Source organism: Diceros bicornis, chromosome X (assembly GCF_020826845.1).
Source record: "Diceros bicornis minor isolate mBicDic1 chromosome X, mDicBic1.mat.cur, whole genome shotgun sequence".
NCBI classification, from domain to species: Eukaryota; Metazoa; Chordata; class Mammalia; order Perissodactyla; family Rhinocerotidae; genus Diceros; species Diceros bicornis.
Genome location: NC_080781.1, coordinates 44647743 through 44657192, shown reverse-complemented (window position 1 = coordinate 44657192; position 9450 = coordinate 44647743).

Genomic DNA, 9450 nt, shown 5'->3' with positions numbered 1-9450 from the left:
TCATGCTTGAAAAAAACCAGACCAAAAACAAAAGTACATGGAGTATAATTACATTTATTAATTCTAGAAAATGAGCACTAATCTATAGTGACAGAAATCATTTCAATGGTTTCTTGGTGATGAGGGCATGAGGAGGGCAGGATGGATTTCAAAGGAGCACAAGGATATTTTTGGTTGTAATATATATGTTTATTATCTTGACTATGATGATTGTTTCACAGGTATATATATCAAAACTCATCAGATTGTACACTTTAAATCTGTTCGCTCTATGGTCTGTCAGCCAGCCCTGGTGGTCTAGTGGTTAAGATTCGGTGCTCTCACCACCACGGCCTGGATTTGTCTGTTTCCTAGTCAGAGAACTACACCACAACTCTGTCGGTTGTCATACTGTGGCGGCTGTATGTTGCTGTGATGTTGAAAGCTATGCCATCGGAATATCAAATATCAGCAGGGTAACCCATGGTGGACAGGTTTCAGTGGAGCTTTCAGACTAAAGCTAGACTAGGAAGAAGTACCTGGCCACCCACTTCCAAAAAGATTGGACATGAAAACCCTATGAATAACAGTGGAGCATTGTCTGATATAGCACCAGAAGATGAGAAGATGGTGTAAAAAGACCAGGCAGGGTTCCACTCTGCTGTACACGGTGTTGCTAGGAGTCAGAATCAACTTGACAGCACTAACAACAACAAAAGTATATGAATTTTAACCCAATAAAGCTGTAAAAAACATACACAGGATGGGAAATCTTATCTATCTATCTATCTATCTACCTATCTATCTATCTGTCTATCATCTATATATTTAAATAAAACAAGAAAGGACATCTCACAGTACACATTTTTCCATTGCATAAAGAAAATGATACATATTAAACACACTAAAATAACTTGTCTCCGTGAGAGGCATAGAATGAGAGTGGAAAATGCAAACAAAAAGGATTGAATAAATGAATGACAAGTGAATATGCCTGGCCCGAAAGAATGATGAGGATAGTGATATGAGCTGGAAATAAGATTTTCTCAACCCTCTGACCCTAAAGTATCCCCACCTTCCCTTTGTTTTAACTGTTCTGACCTTCTCTTAGGTCCTGTGGGAGCCATACTTGTTGCTGCATTAGGGAGTTTATAGTGCTGCTCACGGGAACCCTGAAGTGGTAAGCCTTTTTCCTCTCCTGTTCATCTGTCTACCTCATGCTTATTTCTGCGGCCTTAGCTTAAATATCACTTCTTCATGAAAGCCTTTTCTGGCCACTTCATCCCCAATTTCTTCCTACCATCCTTCCTTCCTTCCTTCCTTCCTTCCTTCTTTCTTTTTATCTTTCTTTCTTTCTTACTTTTACTTTATTTCGTTTTTAATTATTATTTTATCATTCATCCCCAATTTAAATTACTCATCCTCTTTTCCTTTCTCTTAGCACCTAAAAGCTTCCTCCATTTCAGTGTTTGTGATAACAGTATATATTTGTTAGAGGGATCCTTTCTGAAACATCTGCCTTCCCATTCCAGTGCAAGCCCCATGGCGAAAGTTACCATTGTTGGTTTTGCTCTCCGCTGTATATCCTGAGGGCCTCGTCCAGTGCCTGTTACATAATAGACTCTCAAATATGTTTGTGAAAGGAATAGATGAACGAACGAATGAATGAATAAATTGAAAAACTGAATGAAAAGGATGGAAGAATCAATAGAGGGATTGTGCATGGATGTATATATTTATGGTCTTCCCACAGATGTGCCTCCACATGGTCCTGGCAGTGGGGAAACAGACAGGGATATGTGAGGGAGAGTAAAGGGATGAAAGATACCCAGACGCAGAATACGAGATAAAGGATGGAAGGGAGGAGGAGGGACTGAATAGAAAAACCAGTTGGAGGACTCAAAAGATGTGGGAAGGAGACAGAGAGGGGTAGCAGCAAAGAGAGAGGGAGGAAGCAGAGGAGATGAGGGAGAGATGGAGGAGAGAGACAGGAAGTAGGACTGCAAGGTGACAAACAGAAAGCCAGGGGCAGGAAGAAAGAAAAGGAGCACCTCTCCCCAATGACACACCTTACTGGGCGGTGACCAAAATAATGAATTCCAGATGTTCCCCCTTTACTTTCTATCACCAGCAGTTCTTAACATCAGCCATAAAAAATTAGAGCTGTTTGTAAAAATGAAGGCAACAGAGGTCCCACTCCATCCATTGCTTTTGACGAAAAGCTAGTAGCTGAAATCTCATCAGTGATAAGGCTGCAGGGAAAGGGACAGGGACAAGAACACACTCCTCATTCTGAAGCAAGCTGCATTCAGGTGGCTTTGTGGGAAACACATACTGTGAAGGTAATAGACTGATGCATGCATTGTTTTTGTTGAAAGGAAAAAGGAAATATCAAGTCTTTCGTATAATATACCACGGAGAATTCCCTATCGTGGGGCACTGGAAAAATATTGAATCCTCTCAGGGACAAAACATGGAATTCCTTATGGAAGTTTCCCTGCTGCTGGTATTGGGAATTCATCATATCAAACCTCTAAAATAGAATAGAGAATTTAATATCACAAGCCATGAAAAGGTTGTAACCATGATCACTTGATCCCAAGGACATTTTTGCAGCTGGTCTTAGGCTAAGGAGACTCAGTGGAAACAAACAGCTATATTTTGGCATTTAAATGCTAATATTTCCCAAGCTCTATGTTCCGTTATAATTCTCCACAGACCTGAATTGTTATCTTAAGCTGATAGAGGATTATAGACAATGTCTTGAGGACTTGAGTAGAGAAGTGCTAACAACACTGATAACTGATATCATCACGGTAACTTACTGATCTTAGTTTTGCTATAAGCTCTTCCCCTCTCTTCTCCTGAGACATGAGGTAGGTAAAAGTTCACAATGATCCCAGTTTGGGTACCTTTGTGTAATGGTGTATGCAGCATGGGTGTGGCTTCACAATGGGGTTTATTTGGGAAGAACAGAGGAAAGCAAGCATGATGAGAGCTTATGAGAGTGCAACATTGGTTTTCCAATGGTAAACAGCAGCCTTAGGACAGTTAACGCAAGCCTACCCAAGAGGCTGATCAACCAGCGTACTTGTGAGGCTTATTCAGAGAGTGGTAATCAAGGAAAACGTATTGCCAGATAAATCCTTTTTAGCCTAGGATCCTTCTTTTTTGAGGCACGGAGGAGTGAGGAAGGTGGTTATTGGCTAGTTACAATAAGAACAGTGCAAAATATTATCAATATATAAGTTAATGAGAGCTGAATGGTATTTCTCAAAAGAGCAGTAGGGATATGTATTGCCTAGTCATAGACAATTGTAAAATGTACATAAAATAACATCGTGTACAAAGTAAATAGACTATTTATACATGTGGGAATAGTTACTAAATATGACCTAAAGTGACCAATTGTATTTGAGAAATAGCAGAAGCCAGTGAGTTGGCCATGAGATGTGTTTGCAGTTTGCACAGTCTAAATGTCAAGGTCAAAGTGCTGAGAGAAAAAATGAGGCCTAAAAAGGACAATCTGCTTAATGTGAGACCAGTTTGAGAACAAGAACACTGCATTCATGGTACCTGAAGTTAGTGCATGAACCTCTAATGGAAAATTAGGTGTGGAGAAACCACTGGAATTCAAGAGACTTTAACCAGTCCTCCTACCAACAGACGTTTACCTTATCTTTTCATGAGTTGAGTCCACCAACCATGCCTATGAACACCAAGTGTTGGAGTCTGGATGACAGCATGGCAACACCCTGGGCGTGTCTATTTGAATGGGTACAGGTGACACTTCAATGTGGGTTATGACATTTGGGTACATGTGTTCATCATCTGCAGTAAAGTGAGAGACATGTGACAGTGTGGAGTTACTGGTGAGAATCTGACAGTATGGGACTCGTATTTGTTCAGAGGATGTAACGATGCCCTCTTCCTGACCTACACTGCCACTCTGTTCTGTCCCAGGGCTTTCCGGAAAGGAGACATACACACAAGGACCCAGAATATCATTCACTGGGCCTTCAATGTATAGCCTCCTGGTTGAGTTGGGTTGAAGCACAGGCTTGGGCTCAAGAATGAAGCAGGATCTCTTTGACTCTAATTCTGCACCTTACCACCAGCTGGCCCCTAGTGTCCAAGGATGACAGAGCCCAAAATCTCCAGGGAGAAGAAAGGAAGAGAGAGCGATGTGGCAACACCCAGCCTTCACATGCAGGCACTGGCTCAGCTTACCATTTCAGTATCATGAGAGAGAGAAGAACATGGACATGTCCTATATGCATGGATGTCACCTGACAGTGCACAGTGATGCTGCTCACAGTGCTCCATAATCTGGCCCATCACATCAGTCTTCCCTCTAGGGAGGGGTGATGAAGGAACTTGGGAGAAGGGGGCTTTTCCCTGGAGTGAGGAGTGGTGGAAAGAGAAGCCTGACCCCATCCCCAGCGACCTAGAATCGTGGATAGAAACTGATTTGACCATAGAAAAAGTAGGTCATGTGTAAAAATTGATTTTGCTGTTAAAATCTCAAATTTACCAATTCTGGAAACTGCTAAAATGTGGGCCTGTTGAGAAAAACAAATTCACAAAAGTGAATTTTCATTAGAAAATAAAGAAGCAACAAAATTCAGCAAATAAATGCTGATAATTTTAAAACTTTTAATCATAGTGTAAATCAACCACATGGTTTGGTTGACAACATACAGCTGTATTTACAAAATATAACAGGGCAAGATTTCTATAAATTAAATAACAAAGGATAGCTATTTCATAAATTTATTATAACATGTCAATTGTTAAAAAAAATCGAGCACTACAAGGAAATATGAAGGCAGATACAATAAATTATATCAAATTGCAACATTCAGAAATAGCTAGTTCTAACAGTGGTTCAAAATATTACATACAAACATCTCATTTCACTTATGAAATAAATCAATAGGCTGGAAGATAGCAAGAAAGGGAGATAACTTTACGTGAATGCTTTTTACAATGATGAGCTTATACCATATATGCTACTCAAATAGAAGAGTATTATATTTCATTTTATTAGACTATGCTAAAATAAAGAAAGGAAAGAAGAAAGAGGTTAATCTTTGTTTAACGATTTCTTGAACTGAAGAGATATTATTTTCTGGAAGATTCCTCCAAGGTTAAAGAAAAAAATTCTGGATACTATTAAAATGTGAATCCTTTCACAAAAATACATGTGAATTCACAAAATAAATTATCATGAGAAAATTAAAAAAGCAACAAAATCCAGCATATAAATGCTGAGGATTTTAAACCTTTTAATTATGGTGTAAATTGACCCATTGGCTTGATTGAAACACATAGCTACATTGACAAAATATAAGAGGGTGAGGCATATATAAATTAAAAATTATAGGAGTGTGACTTCATAAGTTTATTATAATATGCTGATTGTTAAAAAAAGTAAAGCACTATGAGAAATCATAAATGCAAAACAATAAATTACACAAAATTTCAACATCCAGAATTATCTAGTTCTAATACTGGATCAAAATCACTTCAGACATCTTATTATTCATCATATAAATAAAAGTATAGTCCACTAGGTAAAAAGCAAGAGAGATAACGAAAAAGAAATGCATATCACAACAATTGGCTTATACCATAAATGCTATTCAAAATAAAATTATATTGGACTTAGTTTTATCAGTATGCAAAAATAAAAGGAAAGGGAACAAGAAAGAGATGAATATTGATCAAAGATTTATTTTTTTTTAATTATTTTATTTTATTATTTTTTTAAATTTTTTGCTTATTGCAGTAACATTGGTTTATAACATTGTATAAATTTCAGGTGTACATCATCATACTTCTATTTCTGCATGGATTACATCATGTTCTCATGTTCACCACCCAAATACTACTTACAATCCATCACCACACACGTGCCTAATTATCCTTTTCGCTCTCCTCCCTATCCCCTTCCCTTCTGGTAACCACCAATCCAATCTCTGTCTCTATGTGTTTGTTTGTTGTTGTTGTTATCTACTATTTAATGAGTGAGATCATATGGTGTTTGACCTTCTCCCTCTGACTTATTTCACTTTGCATAATACCCTCAATGTCCATCCATGTTGTCACAAATGGCTGGATTTCATCGTTTCTTATGGCTGAGTAGTATTCCATTGTGTATATATACCACATCTTCTTTATCCATTCGTCCCTTGATGGGCACTTAGGTTGCTTCCAAGTCTTGGCTATTGTGATAAACGCTGCAATGAACACAGGGGTGCATGTATCTTTACGCATTGGTGTTTTCACTTTCTTTGGATAAATACCCAGCAGCGGAATAGCTGGATCGTATGGTAGTTCTATCCTTGATTTTTTGAGGAATCTCCATACTGTTTTCCATAGTGGCTGCACCAGTTTTCACTCCCAACAGCAGTGTATGAGAGAGTTCCCTTTTCTCCACATCCTCTGCAACAGTTGTTGTTTCCTGTGTTGTTAATTATAGCCATTCTGACGGGCGTGAGGTGATATCTCATTGTAGTTTTGACTTGCATTTACCTAATAGTTAATGGTGTTAAACATATCTCATGTCCCTGTTGGCTATCTGTATATCTTCTTTGGAGAAATGTCAGTTTAGGTCTTTTGCCCATTTTTTAATTGGGTTGTCAGTTTTTTTGTTGTTGAGATGCATGAGTTCTTTATCTATTTTTGAGATTAACCGCTTATCAGATGTATGTTTTGCAAATATCTTCTCCCAATTGTTATGTTGTCTTTTCGTTTTGTTGATGGTTTCCTTTGCTGTGCAGAAGCTTTTTAGTTTGATGTAGTCCCATTTGTTTATTTTTTCTATAGTTTCTCTTGCCCGGTCAGACTTGATACTTGAAAATATGTTGCTATGACCGATGTCGAAGATCGTACTGCTTATGTTTTCTTCTAGAAGTTTCATAATTTCAGGTCTTACATTCAAGTCTGTAATCCATTTTGAGTTAATTTTTGTGTATGGTGTAACGTAAGGGTCTACTTTCATTATTTTGCATGTGGCTATCCAGTTTTCCCAACACCATTTGTTGAAGAGACTTTCTTTTCTCCATTGTATGTTCTTGGCTCCTTTGTCAAAGATTAGCTGTCCATAGATGTGTGGGATTATTTCTGGGCTTTCGATTCTATTCCATTGATTTCTGTGTCTGTTTTTGTGCCAGTACCATGCTGGTTTGGTTACTATAGCTTTGTAGTATATTTTGAAATCAGGGAGTGTGATACCTCCAGCTTTGTTCTTTTTTCTCAGGATTCCTTTAGCTATTTAGGGTCTTTTGTTGTTCCATATACATTTTAGGATTCTTTGTTCTATTTCTGTGAAAAATGTTGTTGGAACTTTGATAGGGATTATCTTGAATCTATAGATTGCTTTAGGAAGTATGGACATCTTAACTATGTTAATTCTTCCAATCCAACAGCATGGAATATCTTTCCATTTCTTTGTGTCTTGTTCAATTCCTTTTAACAATGTTTTATAGTTTTCAGTGTATACATCTTTCACCACTTTGGTTAAGTTTATTCCTAGGTATTTTATTATTTTTGTTGCAATTGGTAAATGGGATTGTATTATTAATTTCTCTTTCTGCTACTTCGTTGTTAGAGTATAGGAATGCAACTGATTTTTGCATGTTGAGTTTGTATCCTGCAACTTTACGATATTCGTTTATTACTTCTAAAAGTGTTTTAGTGGATTCTTTAGGGTTTTCTATATATAAAATCGTGTCATCTGCAAATAATGACAGTTTCAATTCTTCCTTTCCAATTTGGATTCCTTTTATTTCTTTTTCCTGCCTGATTGCAAGAAACTTGCAACTTGCTAATCTATCATATTAGCTCCTGGCCAGCTGTTGTAATGCTCAGCTGCTTGTAGTTTTTGTGGGCCCTTCAGTCTCTTTATCAGGTGTGGGGTGCCCCAGCACCATTGGCTGCAAGTTCTAATAGCCCATTTGTGTTGCAGTATTTCTTTTAAGTAAGGAGGCCCCCAGTGCGGCAGGTTGTTAGTCTCAGGGTCTTACAACTGCTATATGCCTCCAACCTTTAGGTCTCCTGTCAGCTCTCTGAGGATTGAAGCTGGGTGGGGCTGGCCTCAAGCATGGGAGCACCCAATTGTTCCAGGCTTTGGAAGGTGGGGCAAACTCCCTGTGTGGCTCTTTGAGAAGCACAAGTCTTCTGCAGCTGACAAGCCCCACCGCCCACAGGTCCACACACACAGTCAACACAGTCCTGCCTCGTGTGCGCGCCCCGACCTCCCGAACTGGACCCAGTCTCTCCACGGTGGGAGCCCCACACACTCCATCACTGCCCCACACTCTCCATCTGCTTCTTGTGCATGACCTGCCCCAGTGAAGTGGGCCCAGTGGCCCGGCTGCAGAGAATCCAGTCACCAATCTATGCAGGCCCACAAGTTGCCTGAGGGCTTGTTGTTGTGTGGGGCCAGTCCCTAGGGTGGGCTGCCTGCCCTGGCTGAGCTGGATTAAATCGGTGCTCTAGTGGGTGGGGCAGACCCTGGGCTAGCAGGCCCCAGGGAGAACTCCAATGGCATCTGCCAGTGTCTGTGTCAGCACGCCCACACCAGGCCACAACAATGGCTGCCGCCAATGTCCCAGTCCCTGGAGAGGTCTCACCTCTCTCTGAGATGCACTCAGAGCCTATCAGGTGAGTCACTTTTCACCACAGCACTGTGAACCTTTCTTTCTTGTGACTTTAGGTTGCTTTCTGAAATGGGTGAATTTGTGCATGGGCCCTTTAAGAGCCAGTTTTAATTTCTTCGTGAACCAGCTTTTCTGGGGGTACTCCCCAATGTTTTAGTAGCAGGCAAAGTCAGATATTATGCCACTCGTCTCGATTGTGCTGGGTCCACAAACGCCTTCAGTGGGAGTGAGCCCCGGCTCAAGACCCTGCTCCTCCAGGGAGGACTGCGTACCTTTGAGCTTTTCCTGGGTGGCCGTGAAGCTGGAGGCTTGTGAAGGTGGTGTTTTTTTCTCTCCAGAAGGGAATTTCTGTCTCTTCCACCACAATTAGCATTGAGGAGTTGCAGGAGTTCCTCTTATCCAGTTATCAGTTCTCTCTCAGGGGTAATTTTTCCTGAGTAGTTGTATATTGGCTGTGTCAGCGGGAGGAGGTGAGTTCAGAGTCTGCTTATGCCGCCATCTTGACTTCTCTCGATCAAAGGTTTCTTTAGATGATGAGATATACATTCCTGGAAGATTCTTCTGAAGTTAAGAAAATAGATTCTCAGTAAAATTATAAATTTGGGACCTTTGTTATTTTCATGGCTCATTTAAATTTTCATGGGCTCAGGAATTCCTTGCCTTGGAAGATGAAATATGAGAAGGAGAGCTCCCTTACACTTCCTGCCACAATCTCTCTCCATCTCCAATTTTTTTACAAATACACTTATTTACTAATATATAACTTACATATAAATAGTATACAAATCATACCTGTACTGCTCCA